The sequence below is a fragment of the Mesoplodon densirostris genome, chromosome 3 (genome assembly GCF_025265405.1).
Source record: "Mesoplodon densirostris isolate mMesDen1 chromosome 3, mMesDen1 primary haplotype, whole genome shotgun sequence".
Classification (NCBI taxonomy): Eukaryota; Metazoa; Chordata; class Mammalia; order Artiodactyla; family Ziphiidae; genus Mesoplodon; species Mesoplodon densirostris.
Genome location: NC_082663.1, coordinates 159,531,751 through 159,550,465, shown reverse-complemented (window position 1 = coordinate 159,550,465; position 18,715 = coordinate 159,531,751). Strand labels below are relative to the sequence as shown.

At 44.4% G+C, this 18,715-nt stretch overlaps 1 protein-coding gene across 4 annotated transcripts in view; it reads left to right on the top strand.

Moving 5' to 3' along the window:
- Positions 1-4,510: 4,510 nt before the first annotated feature.
- The window catches only part of SFXN1 (sideroflexin 1), a 44,965-nt gene continuing 30,760 nt past the window's right edge, over positions 4,511-18,715 (top strand). For all 4 annotated transcript variants that reach the window (XM_060094928.1, XM_060094927.1, XM_060094926.1 and 1 more), the window contains exon 1: positions 4,511-4,603. The gene's annotated coding sequence lies outside the window, so the exon portion shown is untranslated. The remainder of the gene's footprint in view (positions 4,604-18,715) is intronic.

Genomic DNA, 18,715 nt, shown 5'->3' with positions numbered 1-18,715 from the left:
TCTCACTGTTGTGGCCTCTCCTGTTGCGGAGCACAGGCTCCGGACGCGCAGGCTCAGCGGCCATGGCTCACGGGCCCAGCCGCTCCGCGGCACGTGGGATCTTCCCTGACCGGGGCATGAACCCGTGTCCCCTGCATCGGCAGGCGGACTCTCAACCACTGCACCACCAGGGAAGCCCAAGCCATTGAGGATTTTAAAGCAGGGCAAGAATTGATCTGATTCACATTTTCAAAAGATCAGGGGATGAATTGTTAGAGGCAAGAGTGAATGGAGATATAAAATCAGGGGAAGTGTAATATGATGGTTAGTTTTATGTGTTAGCTAGGCTAGTCTAGAAACCCAGCTATTCAATTAAGCACTAATCTAGGTGCTGCTGTGAAGGCATTTTGTAGATATGGTTAACATCTGTAATCAGTTGACTTTGCATAAAGAACATTGTCCTCCATAATGTGGGTGGGCCTCATCTAAGCAGTTGGAGGCCTTAAGAGCAAAAATTGATTTGCCCAGAGAAGTTCAGCCTTTCAACACTGCAGCATCAATAGGAGTTTTCAGCCTGCTGGTCTGTCCTATAAATTTCAGGCTTGCCAGCTCCCACAATCATGTGAAAAAATTCCTTAGCAAAAATAGATAGGTAGATAGAAAAATAGATAGATAGGTAGATAGATAGATAGCTATAGAGATAGAGATGTATCCTATTGGTTCTGTTCTCTAGTGAACCCTGACTAATACAAGTAGTTAACCTCTCAGTGTTTCTCTGAGGACTAGAAAAGATGTTTGTGAAGGTGCCTACTATGTTCCCAGCTCACAGTGTGCACTCAATTACTGTTATTCCCCTATGTTCCTTCTCCTATAAGCCTCAGGAAGAACAGAAGTTTGATTAGGTCAGAAAAGAAAAGAAAATCCTAGAAGGAAACATACTAAAAATCTCCCAGGGAGAGAGCTGAGGAACAGCATGGAGTGTGAACATGAAGTTTTCCGTACCTCTCAAATTCATATGATTATGCATTTCTTTTATCATCACAAATAAATTTGCTAATTGAATCTGGAACTTAAGGTTTTCATTTAAATATTAATTTAAAAGAAACATATTAAGTCTCACTGAATTCCCTGTTCTACCATGAGGAAACTTTCACCTTGTGATATATTCTGCAATATCTTTGCTCAGCTCATGGAACTTTTGCTATGCTCAGAAATGTCCCCCTATCTTTGCTGACTTAAGCATTGTTTCGTTTTTGCCATGCCCTGAACAGTTCAAAGTCCATATTAAAATGCCAGGGTTTTGCAACCTTTGTCAATGCTAGACTAGCAAGAATTCCCAAGCCCTCAGTTTCCTTATCAACAAAGGTGAAAAATACTACTTTAGCTTCCTTGGAAGCTCTTTCTGAAAGATGTTTATTTAAAACAATGGTAGGAACACATGTGGACACCTACTTTTTATTCTTTAAACCTTAGCTCATTTCTTCTTCCTTCATCTGCCTTCTTTTCCTTGATTTTTCAAATTTGATTTCATTCAGCTCAAATGTCACCACTTCTGTGAAGCCCCCAGTCAGAGACAGAACTCCAACTCAAAAGAGCTTATGATTTAAAAAAAAAAAAAAAAACTGTATGTGGGTGGATTTATTGGCTCTTATAACTGGAAGCCTAGGAGGTAGACCTAGCTTCAGGATTGGCTGAGCCCAGGGCCTGCAGTGATGTCATCTGAACTCTCTCTCTTGCCTCCTTTCAGCTTACTTTCAATTCTGCAAACAGGCAAAAAGAGCAGCCCTGGCAGCCCCTGATCCACATTCTCCCAGCTTAGCAACCCCTATAGGGTCAGAGGAGGGTGATGACTCCTCTTTTTCCCAGTGTCTACATATAAATTCAGGGCGGGATTCTGTTTGGCCGAGCTTGGGTCACATACCCATGGCAGTGGCAGGCATGAGAAGAGAAAAGTCCCATGACTGACAATCTGACCAGGATCAAATGAAGTGAGAGAGAGGAGATCCCCAAAAGAAACTGGGATGCTAGGAAGGCAAAATACACACAAAAAGAATTTTTGAAAAAGAAAGCCCCCAACTCTCCACTTGTCTATATATCACATCTATTTATAATATCACTTTGCAGCTTATCCCATCAAGAGATAAAGAATCTGGGCTGGTCTTGTGACTTGGTTTGACCAATAGGCTAAAGCAGAAGTGAAGGCAGCCTTGAGTGTTCTCTCTCCGTAACTTTGCTGGGAAAATGAAACCTGGAACAGAGCCAAGTCAGTCTACATGTCCTAGCTGGAGACTCAGACAGTGCGAAAACCCTGCCAAGACCCACAAAGCCACCAACTGAGGAAGACTTGCAGAGCCCAGCTCTGATCAGGCGAACTGCCAGCCAACCCATAGACGCAGAAACAAAAATAACCTTTTCTTTTTTGTATACTCCTGAGGTTTTTAGTGGTTCTGCTATAGCATCACCGTGGCAACAGATAACGGATACACTTTGTACCTACCAGACCTCTCTCACATCACCATTCTGTGGGCAGAGCGGGGCATCCCTCCTGTGCTCACGCACTTACATAACCCAAAGTATGCTGTTGCAATGTTTATACTGAGTTGTAATCATCTATTGTAACTACTTGTGTGTATATATATATATATATATATATATATATATATATATATATATCCTTGACACTAAGCTCTTTGAGGGAGGAATTTGTTTTAAATCTTTTTGAGCCCAACACTTGGCACAGAGTGTAGTAAAGAACAGAAACCAGTTAAACGTTCCAAGGAATTCTGAGGATGAGGAGTCCCACCAAAAAACTATCTGTGAAACCTATGCTGAGTGTTCAAATCCCTAGCCAGGTTGAATTATTTTTTTTAGGTATCAGGGTCATTTGTTTTTCCTGCTCCATGAGTTGCATGTTTCTTGTTTTTTATTTGTTATCTATTGGATTGTTTCTCTTTTTTCTTATTAATTTGAAAATTTTTAATATTTTCTCCATATGTATTCTTTGCCAGATCCATGTATTGAAGATATTTCCTGCCAGTCTGTGAACTCTTTCCCTTTTATTATGCTATTATTGGTGAGCATGACTTTTTTAGTTTTTTTTTTTTTTTTTTTTGCGGTATGCGGGCCTCTCACTGTTGTGGCCTCCCCCGTTGCGGAGCACAGGCTCCGGACGCGCAGGCTCCGGACGCGCAGGCTCACGGGCCCAGCCGCTCCGCGGCATATGGGATCCTCCCAGACCGGGGCACGAACCCGTATCCCCTGCATCGGCAGGCGGACTCTCAACCACTTGCGCCACCAGGGAGGCCCGACTTTTTTAGTTTTAATGAGGTTTAACTTTTCAATCTTTCCTTTATATTCCATCCATTTTGTGTTTATTTAAGAATGCATCCTTAGCCTCAGTCATAAAGATACCCTCCTATATTGTCTGCTAAAAAGTTGGGAGTTTTGTTTTTCATATTTGGGTCTTTAATCTGCCTGAAGTTCAGTTTTATATATGGTTTAAGGTAGGGGTTCAATTGCCCCCGCATCATTTAATGAATATCTAACCTTCCCGTTCACTTGGGATGCAGCTAATAGAAGGTTTCTGTATGTTCAGGGTGTGTGTCTGGTACTTCTTATTTGCCTGCACAATTTGTTGATCCCGGCACAAACACACAACCTCTCTGTGTTCATAGGATGAGTCACTCCACCCTGCTCTTTTTCTTCAATATAGTTTTGGCTATTTCTGGCTCTTTATTTTTCATATACATTTTACAGTCACCCTGTCAAGTTATACACCAAACTCGTATACCCACTAAAGTTGACAGAATTTTGTTTGGTATTGCATTATATTTTTAGGTTAATTTGGGGAGAATTTACGATTTTAAAAATGGAACCTTCCTATCCATGAACATGATGTAATTTCACTACTTATTAAATTTCACCTGTCTTCAAGATATACCCGGAATCCAATAATTCTCACCGCCTCTCCTGTTACCAACCTGGTCCAAGCCACCGTCATCTCTCCCCTGGTTAGCCCCGGGTAGCCTCCCTACTAGCTTCTCTGCCTCCACGTCATCTCCTCTACAGCCTGTTCACCCAGCAGCCAGGATGATGATTCTTGTTTAGACATAAATCAGGTCATGGCCCTTGTACCACCTAAAATCGCCTTGTAGCCCCAGTGGTGCCAAATTCCACACTTTGGGAAACAATGGTTTGAATGAATGAATGAGAGGATGCTGACTCTACGTAAGACCCTGGGAATTGAGAAATGATCAAGTAAGGGGTCGGTCTCGGGGAAACCAAAATGGGAAACATGGCAGAGCCCCGCACCATGGTGAGGGTGAACTTGGGAGTTCATGATGGAGCCAGAAGCAAAAGCGCGGGCACAGAGGATCGCGCCTGGACCAGGCGGAGGCTGCTTCCAGAGCGCAGCGACTGAGAGGGCGCGTCCGGGGCCTCCCGCGCGCGGCCGCCGCCCAGCCCAGCCGGGCCTCTGGGCTCCGCATGGGGACGCGCTCGGAGGGCGCGCTCCGGACGGCGGCGGCGCGCAGGGCCGCCGTGGCGGGAGAAGCGCTTCCGGTGGCGGCGGAGGCGGCGCTGAGCGGGTCCCGAGAGCGGCGCGGGCGGTGGCCGGGGGGGAGCGGTGAGTCGTGGGCCGCGGACCCGGGTGCTGTGGGCTGGAAAAGTGCAGGGAGCCTGGCGGAGGGGCGCAGGCTGGAGCGGGGGCGCGCTCCCGCGGGCCGGCTGCCGGGAGACACCGGGGCTGGGAGGTCAGAAGCCCCCTCGCCATGCCCGGGACTTCCCGGGCCAGGGGATCCCAGCACCTTGGAGACCCCTGCCATCCCAATGCCTGAGCTCCCCACCTCCAGCAGCCTGACCTCCTCTGAGCTCCCCCTGAGCCCCCACGGTGGAGTGGGTCTCCCGGCATGGGAGGGGGCTCACCCATCCACGCCCACACGCGCCCTGCCACGCCGTCCCCGCGGCCGCGTGACGAAACTCGCCGCGGCGAGGACACCCAAGATGGCTGCCTCGGGGACAGGCCACGGCGGGGACTGACGCGAGCGATTGCTAGGTGGTCCGGTGGCACCGACCCCCACGCCCCTCAAGCTCCTAGCTCCTGGCTAATCCTCCTGGCCCAGAGGGGGGGCTCGGAGATCAGAGACCACCTGGCCCCTGCCCTAGAACTCGCAATCTAGTAGGGAAGAGAAAAGCAGGTAATGGGAACAGGAGTGATCCTGCCCGGACCTTGCATTTCCGTGCTGACCGCCTGAGCTTTCCCACTTGTCACGAGTCTCTAACCTTCTCAGAATGACAATAACCACAATGCCTAAGAGTTTACAGGTGATAAAGGTCCATCTACTTTTACATTCCTCCAGCCCCATGAGGTACTTGGCCTTGCCTTTCTGATCCAGATGGGGAAGGAAACTGGGGCTCAGAGAGGTTGTGTAACCTGCCTAAAGTCACACAGTTGGTCATCTGTAGTCTCATCTTACATGTTACTTCCTCAGAGATGCTCTCCCTTGGCTGTGTTGTTTGATGCCCCTTCATGCACACATCCTTTGTTAGATTACCCCTGTGATTTTTCCTTAAGAGAATTTGTCACCGGTTGAAATTAACTGTTTACTTGCTTGTTTGATTCTCTGCTTGAGATCAGGGCCTCTGTTTGTCTTGCTCATTTGTCTGTTCCCTGCACCAGGGACACCCTCACTGAATATTTGTTGAGTGCCTGAATGAAAAAGCTCAGTATGAGTGACTTCAGAGCTCGGGCACTTAACCACTCCATGGGCAACTGCCTTCTGAACCCCCATGGCATTTTGTTTTTACTTTTCTCAAAGTCATATCTCTCTTCTGCCTCATCTTCTAGATTTTTACTTGCGTGTCTCTAGCTTTTCTCTTCCTTTGCCCATCCCCAGTTTTCTGAGCTAGCTGCTTCCATGTTCCAGGCACTGTAATAGGTGCAAGGCAGGTATACAGGTAAATAAGGAGACTTTGCAGCTCTTGTGGTGCTGAACTTGCCATGTAAGAGCTGTAAGCTGAGAGGGAAATCTGGCAGGATAAGTGGAGGCTCCACCAGGAGGTTCTGGGACCTCAAGCAGCTCCTTTCTCCCCTCAGGACTGCAGTTGTCTAGTTTGGAAAAAATGATGGTGTTTGGAGAGGAGAATATATCTGTTTCTATCCAGCTCTGACATATGATTGCTTTAAATATGTATTCAAGGGTTTGCTTGAGCAGGCAAACATTTAAGTCCCATGGGCTTTCAAGAAAGGGATATCTGTGGTTGCAGTTGTCCGAGAAGAAGCTGTATAGCAAGGAGTAGATGTAATTCAGGATCAGGAAATCAGGATTATGAAATCCCATGTGGATGAGTATAGAAAGATGTTGTCAGAGGGAGGGGACCCCTTCCCCCTCCTCACTTCCTGCAAAGGAAGCTGAGAAGACAACCAGAGCAGCAGTGACCCTTAGAGCAGATCCATCATACAACTTCTTTGCTCTCTGATGCTTTAGAATGAAATATGGCATCTACATCCTACTAAGCAAGCTGTGGTTAGATGCATTCTGTTAGAGTATAATTGTGAATAGAACCAACCTTTTGTTTGAGGTTAAAGGTAAGAAATCAGCACTAAGTCATTTTTTTTTAAAGGCTGACTCTTGCCTAGACAGTGAAAAATTATTGTCAGAATACATATCAAACCTATACTTAATTATACAAAGTTCAAAGTTATTAAGTTTTTAGTTAACTGCTATTACTTTGTGAAATATTTTCATACACAGTATATATAATCTGTTACTTGATTCTTTAAAGTAGGTGGGAAAATATTCAACTGAATATGTTCAAAATACTACAGTTTGGGAGTACTTTATTATTTTTACAGGCTGATACCACCATCTCAAGTAAAAACTAATAGAATTTTTTTTAGAAAAATGGATAAGAATTCACTCATCATAAGAAATTGATTAAGAAACCCAAAGTTAATCTTGAGGTTCACCAGAATATGAACAATGATTGTATTGTTACCTGGGTGTTTTAAAGTTCATAGAAGAATGGGATCTGCCTTATGGATGGAGAGTGGAGGCAGGGAGTATGGTGGCAGGGAGACGGACAGAAGGCAGTCATTCCCCATGGCTTCCTGATTCTACACAGGCCCCATGTCTCCATGCAGACCTGTCCCTGGAATAGAGGAGGGTATGCAACAGAAAGCCATTGCTGAGTGGAAATGCCCTTTGAAAGAATCTACTTCTTAGCACAGGATTCAGCTTTCTGATCTATAATTTGATCTCTTGTGTGGCCATGCCCATAAGAAAGGAATGCTGTGTGTGGACGACCAGCACAAAGCCAAAGTAGGAAATGTGCTCCTTCAATGAACGTGATTGCCCTTGCCAGACACATCACTTCTGGCCCCACAAGGGTCAGAAGTGGGGTATAAAGTCAGGCCGAACTGCCTTCTTGGGCATGGCACTGGATTTCTCTGAGTAACTCTGCAAATTAGGGGGAAATTTCTTAGAGAGCTGAAGTGAGAATTTAGCAGTCTAGTAACGCATGGAACACCCTGTGTCTGGCACACAATGGACGCTCAGCCATGTCCCCCTATAGTGACCTTGATAGGGTATATCACACCTCTCTGGCCCTAACTAAATAAACCAAGAGCGACCAGACTCTTTCAACTCTTTCAAATGCAGTAAACACTGCATTGTTAGTTAAAACATAACTAACAATAAGTTTCCAGCTTAATAATTTAATTATCATTGTTAATCTTTAGCCAGGGTTAAAGGTCGTTCTTACCAAGTCCCTGAGAAAGCACATTCCCTGCTAGTTTGTTTTCTGTGAAGTTTTGGAAAATTCTTTTTTTCCAGTAGCTAAGCATTTTCTTGTCATGTAGCTAAAAGTTTGACATAAAGCTTATCTCAGAGAAAAGTCATTTTTCTTAGGCATCATGTTCAGGAAGTTCAGGAAGCCAAGTGCCATTCCATTCCCCACCTCACCCCCACCACCACCACCACCAACCCCACCAATACTACTAGCCACTGTGTTTCTGGGCAGGACTTGAGCCAATGAGGGCAGGAGGTTCCTTGCATGGAGAATGACATGTTAGTAATGACCCTACCTTTGTTTAGCCCTTTACACTTAATAAAGGTCAAAAAAGCCCTCTTGCACACCTCAGTTTCCTAATTCTTCCAATTGTGTCAGCCAACTCTCATCTCCATCTTACAGATGAGAAAATTGAGGTTCAGAGCGGTGAGATGACTCACCCAGTGACATGCTTAGACAGGAAGAGACAGAGTCAGGACTCTAATCCAGATTGCAGTGGTTCGAGTCCAGTTATCAATTCCGTGGGTTGTCAGGGTAGGTCCTCAGCGGACCAGGCTACAGGGCAGGGAGCCTTCCTCGACAGAACCCAGCCAGCAACCAGCCTGAGTAGCCATGGAGTCATCTAAATGTTTATATTGCCCCTGAAAGAGGGTAAGAATCTTCCCTTAACTGGTAGGGCATTTGGTTGTTTATCTATAAGTTTTATAATCTTTCCCACATAGTGTTTCCCAAACTTAGCTGATCATAGGATACCCCTGGTGTATTTCTTTTTTTTTTTTTTTTTTTTTGCGGTACGCGGGCCTCTCACTGTTGTGGCCTCTCCCATTGCGGAGCACAGGCTCCGGCCGCGCAGGCGCAGCGGCCATGGCTCACGGGCCCAGCCGCTCTGCGGCATGTGGGATCCTCCCGGACGGGGGCACAAACCCATGTCCCCTGCATCGGCAGGCGGACTCTCAACCACTGCGCCACCAGGGAAGCACCCCCTGGCGTATTTCTTAAGGATCGCCTTCCTAGGCTCCACCCCTGCTTTACTGAATCAAGATTTCCAGGAAGCTGCTTTCCAGGTCAGAACCACCTCCCCAAGGAGCAGGGATTCTGGAGCCAGTTAATAAAACGTCACAGTCTGGCAGCACCGCTTCTTTGTAACCAAACCCTTATGAGGGTTAGATGGGGTAATATAAGGAGGGCTCTTAGTGATACGTGGTTATTAAACATTAGTGTTATTATTAAGCAACATCCTAATTTTGCTGATAAAGATGCAGAAACTTGGGGCAGTGGGATAATGTGTACAAGGTCACAGAGTCGTCGGTGGAGCTGTCATTGGAACTCAGGTCTGTTGCCTCCACAAGCATAAGCCCCTAACCACTACACAACACCCCTTCCCTCATCACCTCCATCGGGGGATTCCAGGTTTATAGGGCAGTTAGGGAGATGCGGCTTGGAGCCAGAAATTCAAGTTCCACTAACCAACTGGTTCAGTAAACTTGTTTGGCAGTGAAACTGATCACCGTTATCTAATTGGAGCAGACTGTTTACCAGCCATGAAGGCTTGTATGTGGTAGGAAGTGGTCCTGGGCCTCTGAGTCAGGGGGTGGTCCTCACCCTTGCATAGCTGTGCACTGACTGTGTAACATCTAACCTAAAAGGGAGACAGTATTGCCCTCCCAGAATTGGTGATGAAGGTTGTGATATAACTTAAATAATGACTTGAAAAAAGATGGAGTTAAGTACGTTTCCAGTAGGCCTATAATGTGTAATACAGTATTATGACTAGAGAATCTTTGTCATGGCACTCATTTTGGCTTTAAAAGCTTATAAATTTTGTGACTGAGTTATTGTGGATGTTAAAGCAGGTTTACTTCATTGAAATAATGGATATTTTTGAAAAGTGTGTACAGATTTGGATATGAGAACCATTCATATCACAGTCTTCAGTAAGGTTTACGCAGGTTACTAATCTGATAACTCAGTTGAAGACTGCATGGACAGAGGTGGGTGATGTCCACCCATAATAAGCTCTATATGAGAAGGGCGTCTATATGTACATTTGGGGAAATTTAGGCTGTATTCATTAGAATGTGTTTGCTTTTCTGTTTATTTACTGCATGTTGGGTCTTTCCAAATCCAGGGCCAAGCCAGTGCTGGGTATAGGAGAGGCCTTCAGTGCATATTGAATGCATTATATTAATTTTGTTTATGAATGAATGAATAAAGAAAACTTGGGGAAATTCATTTTGATGAGTTTTGATGAGGCTTCATGATACTATATTTACCCAAAACCCCTTAGCCAAGAGATTGAATTTTAACAGGATTTTTTTTCCCCTCTAAGAGATTATTTCTATCCCCTTTGAGGGGTTAATTAATGTATTAATGTATATAATCTGTAAAATAATATCTTTAGGAATGACTCATTTAAATGCAATCTAATGCTATAATTATTAATGGCCCCAGATAGCTGCCATTCTTAGTTTATTGATTTTGTCTTTAGGTAACAAAGCCTTGACTTTATTTCTTAGCCTAAGTGATGTCAGTCACTACAGAAATTTTTTTTGAATCCCACTTTTTTTCTCATACAAAAAAATATTTTCATACCTTTACAATCCAAATTTTTCTTTGAAATCATTCATTTAAAAAAAAAGATTCTTAAGTCAGAATTAACACCTCAGTTGGTCAAGTGTCAAAAAGCAACATTATAACTATTTAAATATACAGAGACCTCCTTTCACAGGTCGGTTCCTGTTATCGCCTCTGTTCCAGAATCTTCCAGCCTCCTTTGCTTCTCTACACCCCCTATTCCATCATTTCTTCAGGTCATGGAAACTGAGTTTGTTGAACATCAGAAATCTACTGATATGATTATGTGTAAACCATAACATTCCACAGTTGACCATCTGCAGCTATTCAATCAGCTGGTCACTGGTTAGTAAATTTCTCCTTGGGAAGCTCTTCACTTAATCTATCTGTAGCTGTGATATTTCCACCTTTCCCGTGTCTCCTGTCTCTCCTTCTATAGCCTCCCTAAATTTCTGAAGATATTTCCGCCCTTCTGCATAACTGTCAAAGCCTCAGATGTGGCAGAGAGAAGATCCTCCCACTGATGTCTTCTAAGTCCATCCATGGCACCTTTCACTTGCATGGCTTGTTGTAAAGCTGATAAACTCGCACATCCTTGAACACATTGTTTGGTGTCCCGTGTAGTCTGTCCCTTGGAGGTGTGACATTTTCCCATTTTCCCTTATCCCTGCCACCCCTGAAATTGGACGATATATACATATATGTATGTATATATACATGTATATACCTTGTTCTCTGAAACTTTCTTTTGAGCCGTTGTGGCTTCGCAATCATCCGTATGGTCCCCAGTATCATCACTAGGGCTGTACAGCAGAATGACTTACCCAGTCTACTTTGCAGAAATTCTTAGCTGAGAAGCACTTGTTCTAAACTGTCACCATATATTGTCATGAAATACTGTCAGAACTGCGTGGTCAGTGGTGCTTAAGAACTCTCTGGAAAGGTATCTGATCTTTGACCAATGTCAGCCTTGGTGAGGAGACAGAGAGGAAAGTCCAGGAGCCCCAAGTTCAGGGATGGCTGTGCTCTTCATGCATAAACCAGACAGTGGGGAAACCAAATCCATTTCTTCCCCTACCACCCCTGGGACTTCGCTTCCTTCCCACGAAGGTGCCCGCGGTGGCCCCAGCCCCACAGCCTGGCCCACTGCTCGGTACCGAGTGTATGGGGTGGATGACCCCAAAGCACAGACCCCGGCAGCCGGTGGGCGCCCTGGATGCTGCAGGTCGCCGACCAAGTGACCAGCCCACCAAGCCCTGGCGATGAGGCAGGTAGGAAGGCGATGTACCCCAGGGACCCCCGCATAGCAGCCAAGGCCATGGGGGTGCCTTGGCCCCGGAGGCCGCTACTGGGTCAGGAGCCCCAGCCGTGGCCCCCTGCCTCTTGGCCGGATGTGCAGAGCTGCTCCCAGGTCCACAACTGGAGGGAGACCAGTGATCCAGGGCAGCAGCGCCTGGATGCACTGGTTTTTTAGTGCAAAATAAGAAATAGTTTTTTTGAAAACTTGACCCCTAATTATAGAAATTGGTTATTTTTTTAGAGTGGGAAAAAAGTGAAAACTGTTCCTGGGCTTGAAGGTTGGTGTGTGAAAATACTTGTCTAATTGGAACATGGCAGTCCTAGTCAGTAATTAAAATTTTATCTGGTTTGAGATCAGCTGTTTTTGTAAGAATGTTCGTATGGCATTCCTGATTAGCCTTATGGTTTTGAAATTGGTGGGGGCAGGACAGGCTCTCAAGTCTAGTTGGTATTACTTACGCCAGTATAGAGTTCTACTAAAATCCTTTTTAAATTTTTTTATTTATTTATTTTTATTGAAGTATAGTTGATTTACAATGTTGTGTTAGTTTCAGGTGTACAGTAAAGTGATTCAGATATATATATATATATATATATATATATATATATATATATATGTTCTTTTTCAGATTCTTTTCCCATATAGGTTATTACAAAAGACCAAGTATAGTTCCCTGTGCTATACACACAGGGAACTATAGGTGTAGGTCCTTGTTGTTTATTTGATATACAGTAGTGTATATATGTTACTCCCAAATTCCTAATTTATCCCTCCCCCGCCCCCGCTCCTTTCCCCTTTGGTAACTGTAAGTTTGTTTTCTAAATGAACTTATTTACAAAATAAAATCCTTTTAAGTAGGGAAAAAGAGTGCTGAATTAGTAGCCTATTGCTATTTAGCATATTACCACAAGTGTACCTTAAAACAACTATGTATTAGCTTACTGTTGTGAAGTCAGAAGCCTAAAATGGTTCTGTATTGCTTCTGGAGGCTCCAAGGGAGAATCTGTTTCCCTGCTGTTTCCAGCTTCCAGAAGCTGTGCACCTGCCTTGGCTCGTGGCCCTGCATCACTCCAAGCTCTGCTTGTCCCTTGTCACATCTACTTCTCTGCCTCTCCTGCCTCCCTCTTTCTCTTATAAGGACCCTTGTGATTATCAGGCCCCCCTAAATAATCCAAGGTGGTTTCCTAGTCTCAAGAGCCTTAACTTAATCATACCAGCAACCCCCTTTGCTGCGTAAGGTAATCTATTCAGAGTCTGTGGAGGTTGGGAGGTGGACATCTTCGGGCGGGCACGATTCTGCCTACCCCAAGTCTATACGAAGTGGATCAGTGTGAGCGTTCAGTGTTGGAGTTTTGGTGGGCTTGGCCTGTAGCCTGATGATAAGCCTGCTTCCTCCCTTGCCGGGGAGATAAGGGGGTAGCTGTGAGTGACATCTCAGAATCTTACTTTCCTCTTCTGTGAAATGTGCACAATATGCATAAAGCACAGCGTTGTGAAAACTGACATAGACTATTCTGCCACTGGCACATAGTAGGGGCTTGCACTCTTAGGCAAGCATCCAGCCCAGTTCCTTGTATGTAATAGCAACTCCGAAAATGTGGGGTTTCCTTTCCCCATCTATCTCCTTTTTCTTTGCCTTTTTAAGAAGCGACTTTGTACACACTACTCTATATAAAATAGATAAATAACAAGGTCCTACTGTATAGCATAGGGAACTGTATTCAATACCTTATAATAACCTATAATGGAAAAGAATCTGAAAAAGAATACAGACACACACACACACACACACATACATACACACATACATACATACATAGGTATGTCTATATATATATATCTGAATCACTTTGCTTTACACCAGAACCTAATGCAACATTGTAAATCAACTGTACTTCAATTAAAAACAAAAAAGAGACTTTGTGACGCCTCCGCAGCAAAGTTCTTCTCACATATAGTATGGAGGCACCAGAGGGTTAGCATAGCACAGAGCTTCGTGGTGTGAGTAGAGCTGTTTTTATTTAAAGGAAAAAAAGAGGGCTTCAAAGATACCAATTCTGTGCAGACATTAATTGCTGTACTTTGGCGGGGGGGTGGGGTGGGAGGGGAATAGCTAAAAGAGAGTAATAGAGTAGAAAGAGTGAACTGGCTGACCAGTGCTCAGGAGTCCAGTCTGGCTTTGCATCCTCGCCCACTTCCTTCTGCCACCAGCACCAGGAGCACACCCTGGACAAGTTATTTCCCCCTCTGTGCCTCTGTTTCCTATATGATGAGAACATTGGGTGGATTATTCTTAAGATCCTCTCCAGCTCTTATGCAATAGAACATTTTTATTTTATGAAGCACCATGTTGTGAAACCAGATCATATTTTCAACAGCTTGACCTAAAGTTTGCCCTATATTTAACAAATTGGAGATGGTTTATTATTAAGAACTAGAATTCTATGAAAGCTACATTTTAATTTTTTGTTCGTGCTATTGTTATATAAAGTGTGAAGGGGAAATAGTGAGAATTATACTTTAAAAGGAAGATATATTGCTTGGTACTTAATTTTATGAGAAAAAATCAGTATCAGATATCCGCTGGGAAGCATTGCAGATTGCTCAGGCCTGGGGGAAGGCATAGGCAGCACAGAGAAAGATGCAGGGAAGGAAACAGCTCCCAGCTTCATGTAGAGTCACAGCCTGGTGCCCAGAGAGCTGGAGGTCCAGACCCAGAGCGCCTGCAGAATCACATGCCCAGCCTTATGTAAGACCTCCTAGGTCTGAATCTCTAGAAGGGGGATAGTATTTGTCTTTTTCAGAAGCTCTCCAGGTGATTTCAATGCACTCTGTTGGTTAGGGACCACCAGTCTGTGCTGGTGGCCTTGCAGGAATAAACAGTGCCCCAGAGAGGGGGCATTTAATGTGCTGTGCATTCACTCCCTACTTGCCATCACCATTGCTAAGAAGTTTTAGAATTTGCCAAGATAACCATCTTTGCACCGTTCCCATTCCCTAGATGGCCCTTCAGGAGTTGTATCCCCCTCTTCACTAGCCCAAGATGGGAGTAACCAACTACCAAGGTGTTCTTCCTTTTGGCCGATGGGACTACAGATAGACTTACTTCACCTGTCCTCCAGGACACCACACTCTGCTGAGTTCCTACCCACTGGTCACTCTTTCTCAGCCTCCTTTGCTATATCTTAGTCTTTCCTGACCTCTTAACATTGGAGGTCTTGGATCTCTTCTCTGTTTACGTTCACATGCCTGTTGCTGTCCCATTGCATGAGTTTCAGTCGTCTCTGCTCACAGATGAAGATCTGCAGACTAAATCTCTCCTCTGAACTCTGGACTCTTGTATGCAACTGCCTCCTGGACATCTCCACTTGGAAGTTCCCTAGGCATCACAAACTCCATCCATCCAAACCTGAACTTGCTGTTTGATCCCTGACCCCTGCTCCTCCTCCAGTCAAACATCTTAGAAGCCATGGCTTTTCTTTCTCTCACTCCCCACATCCAAGATTTCAGGAAATCCTGTTGGCTCCGTCAACAAAATATCCAGAACGTCAGCACTTCTTGCCCTTCCTTGCTACCACCTGCGCCACCATCAGCCCTCTCCTTGATGCCTGCAGGAGCTTTACAATTGCTCTTCCTGTATCCACTCTTATAGCCCCACTGCATTCTCCACACAGCAGCCAGAGACATCCTTTAAAGTTGTAAGTCAGATCATTTTAGTCCTCTGATTGGAACCCACCAATGACTCCCATTTCCCTCAGGGTAAAATGCAAAGGCCTCACGGTGGCCACGAGGCGCCAAACAGTGTGATTCCAACTAAACGCCTCCCCATACCTCTCTGACCCCTCATCTCCTGTCTCCCTCCCTCTTCCTCTCTCCACACCAGTTGCATGCCTTCTTGCTGTTCTTTGAAGACACCTGCTTCAGGGTCTTTGCAATGTCTGTTCCTTCTCCCTGGAATGCTGCTCCCCTGGATACGCACATGATTCAGTTCCTCACTTCTTTTAGATCTTGCTCCATTGTTATTTTTTCAATGAGGCCTACCCCAACTTCCCTGTTTAAAAGTGCAGTCTGTCCTCATGATGCTTCCCATTGTGATTTTTCCCCAAACCATTTATTACCTACTAATATAGTGGATACTTGGCTTACCTTGTTTATTGTCTGTCTACCCTTCCATTGCCAACACCCAACGTCAGCTCCACCAAGGCAGGAATTTTTGTCTTTTGTTCACTGATTTAGCCCAAGAATCTGTCACATGGTGGGTGCCCAGTCAGTGAACACTAAAGGTAGGAGCACTTTCTAGACCTTAAAGAAAAAACAAAGCTAAAAGTTGTGTCCTGGTCAGAATTTCATCTGTTCTGTATTTAATCTGTGATCTACTAGAGGGTAGGAATTATACCTTCTAGTGGTCCATTCAAAAACAGAAGTGAGTTAGACCAGATTATCTGTCTTTTCTAGTTACATGATTATATGTAGCATTTATTTGGTGACGTTTAAGTATAGAAACAAATTGTGATCTATACGCCTAAGTGTAAATTCAAATTATGACCCTTGGACGACGCCAGTGTCCTCATATTGGGGAAAATACAGAAATTGGGGGTAAGCATTTAGGAACTTTCATAACAATATGATAGAGTTCTAGTATATCTGCTGAACCTAATAATAAAAAATGGGGGCTTTTATACGTGTCCCACTTTTTTATTTCATTTTTTCAAAATTTATTTTTAATATAGTTTACAAAAGTATTGGTTCATGATGGGACTGGAAATTAGAACAACCAAAGCAGGTCCTTCACCTCACATAGTTGAAGAGGCACTAATCAAATGGATGCCAGGGCTGACTTAGGAAGCTGGAGTGAAAAAAAAGGCTTGAAACCTTCTGGACCTTTATGAATCATCTCATAGATCTTCAGATTGTCCTCTCCTATAGTGATCTTCAACTTTTTCTGTTTTTACTTTTTCTTCCCCCCCCGCCCCAAGCATTAGAACCCTCCCTTTAAATGATCATTGCCATAAAACCCAGATGTAGAGAGCAGATGAAAGCAGACCTGCTCTAGCTGACTATAAACTCAGGGGCTCAGAACCCACCTGCTTGAATCCCCTCCACTCCCTGCAGGTCACTAACATGCCTCAGCAGAGCCCTAGGTCCCTGTACACAAGTCTGAAAACTGTTCTCCTGGATGTGAATTCGAGTTTTTGTTCTACTTTTTGTATGTTTTATAAATAATACATTTGATACATTCTTATTCAAAATTGAGACATTTCTTCATACAATGACACAGCTCTTTGAAGTGCATTATATCCTTACATCCCTGGACTTGACGTTCATGACTTAGAGGTGTCCTAATTTGAAATTTAGACACTTCTCTTATCATAGCCCAGCTGACTGAAAACCAGCAGGGACAAACCTTAGTTAAACAAAGTCATGTGTATTTCAATGAGGGAGACCACACACCGGAGGAACTGGGAGTGTCTCACCAACAAAGGAAAAGATAGGTCTTTCAGAGCATCTTGGAGAATGGTGGAACTTAGGGAAGTTTAATGAAGCAATATTTTGATTGGCTCAAAGCAGGGCTGGGTGTAAAGATCTGAACTGTGAAGTAGCCCATGACCTGGAAACTACAAAGTTTCCTTGGAAACTACAGAGTTAAGAAAGACATGGAAGGGGCTTCCCTGGTGGCGCAGTGGTTAAGAATCCTCCTGCCAATGCAGGGGACACAAGTTCAAGCCCTGGTCCGGGAAGATCCCACATACTGTGGAGCACCTAAGCCTGTGCACCACAACTACTGAGCCTGTGCTCTAGAGCCCGCAAGGCACAACTGCTGAGCCTGCCTGCCACAACTACTGAAGCCCATGTATGTAGAACCCATGCTCCACAGCAAAGAGAAGCCACTGCAATGAGAAGCCCACGCACCACAAGGAAGAGAAGCCCCCGCTCGCCACAACTAGAGAAAGCCCGCGTGCAGCAACGAAAACCCAACGCAGCCAAAAAAATAATAATAATAAATTAATTTTTTTTAAAAAGAAAAAGACATGGAATGTTGTGTCCAGAAACTCCCTAATCTGAAACTCTGCATCTGGGCTGGAAATCCAGGCTCCTTTTCTGTGTCAAAGTGGGATGATTCATTCTTCCTAGTATGATTTCAAACAACAAAGTTTCTGACAGTCTGTGATTGTGGAGAACAAGGTTTCTCAATGAGATAAGAAAGCAGTGGTCACCCAAAGAAGGGGGTTGTTAGGACACCTTTTAGCTTCAGTGTGACCTTGGGAGAAATATGGTTTCCTGTCAGCTTTGCAGCTGACTTTATCTGTGTTTGTCATCCCAGCCTGATGGGGCTGATTTTTACTTTCTTACTCTCACTGACCAGCCGTTTTACATATACTAGATTCCTCACATCTCTGGGCCTAATATGCTTGATTTTGATCCAGTGGGCCGTGAAATGTGTTAATTTGAGATTCTGATAAAGTTCAAATGACAGGTGACTGCACCTGACATCTTAATAGATCAATGATCTAGTGAAGCACTGAAAAATAACTTAATGAAAAATACCTGGAATAGAAAGCCACTATAAGAACCAATATTAGAGGGCTTCCCTGGTGGTGCAGTGGTTGAGAGTCCACCTGCCGATGCAGGGGATACGGGTTCATGCCCTGGTCCGGGAAGATCCCACATGCCGCAGAGCAGCTGGGCCCGTGAGCCATGGCTGCTGAGCCTGCGCGTCCGGAGTCTGTGCTCCGCAACGGGAGAGGCCACAACAGTGAGAGGCCCGTGTACCGCAAAAAAAAAAAAAAAAAAAAAAGAACCAATATTAGAAATACAGAAAGAGGAAAGAGGTATGAGAAAGCAATTGTTTGAAGTCTTAATAGTGATAAGATTCTTTGACCTGCTAATATCACATAGATCTAGTTTAAGGAAGTCACCAGTTATGAGGGAAAAAATTAATAGGCAAATATACAGCATTATTTTTCATGGGGAAAAACTGAAAATAACATAAAGGTTGAAGGTGTTGCTAAATACCTGAAATGAATATTTAGTGTCATAGGGAGTGCTCGTGAAATAAGTACAGCAGGAAACAAT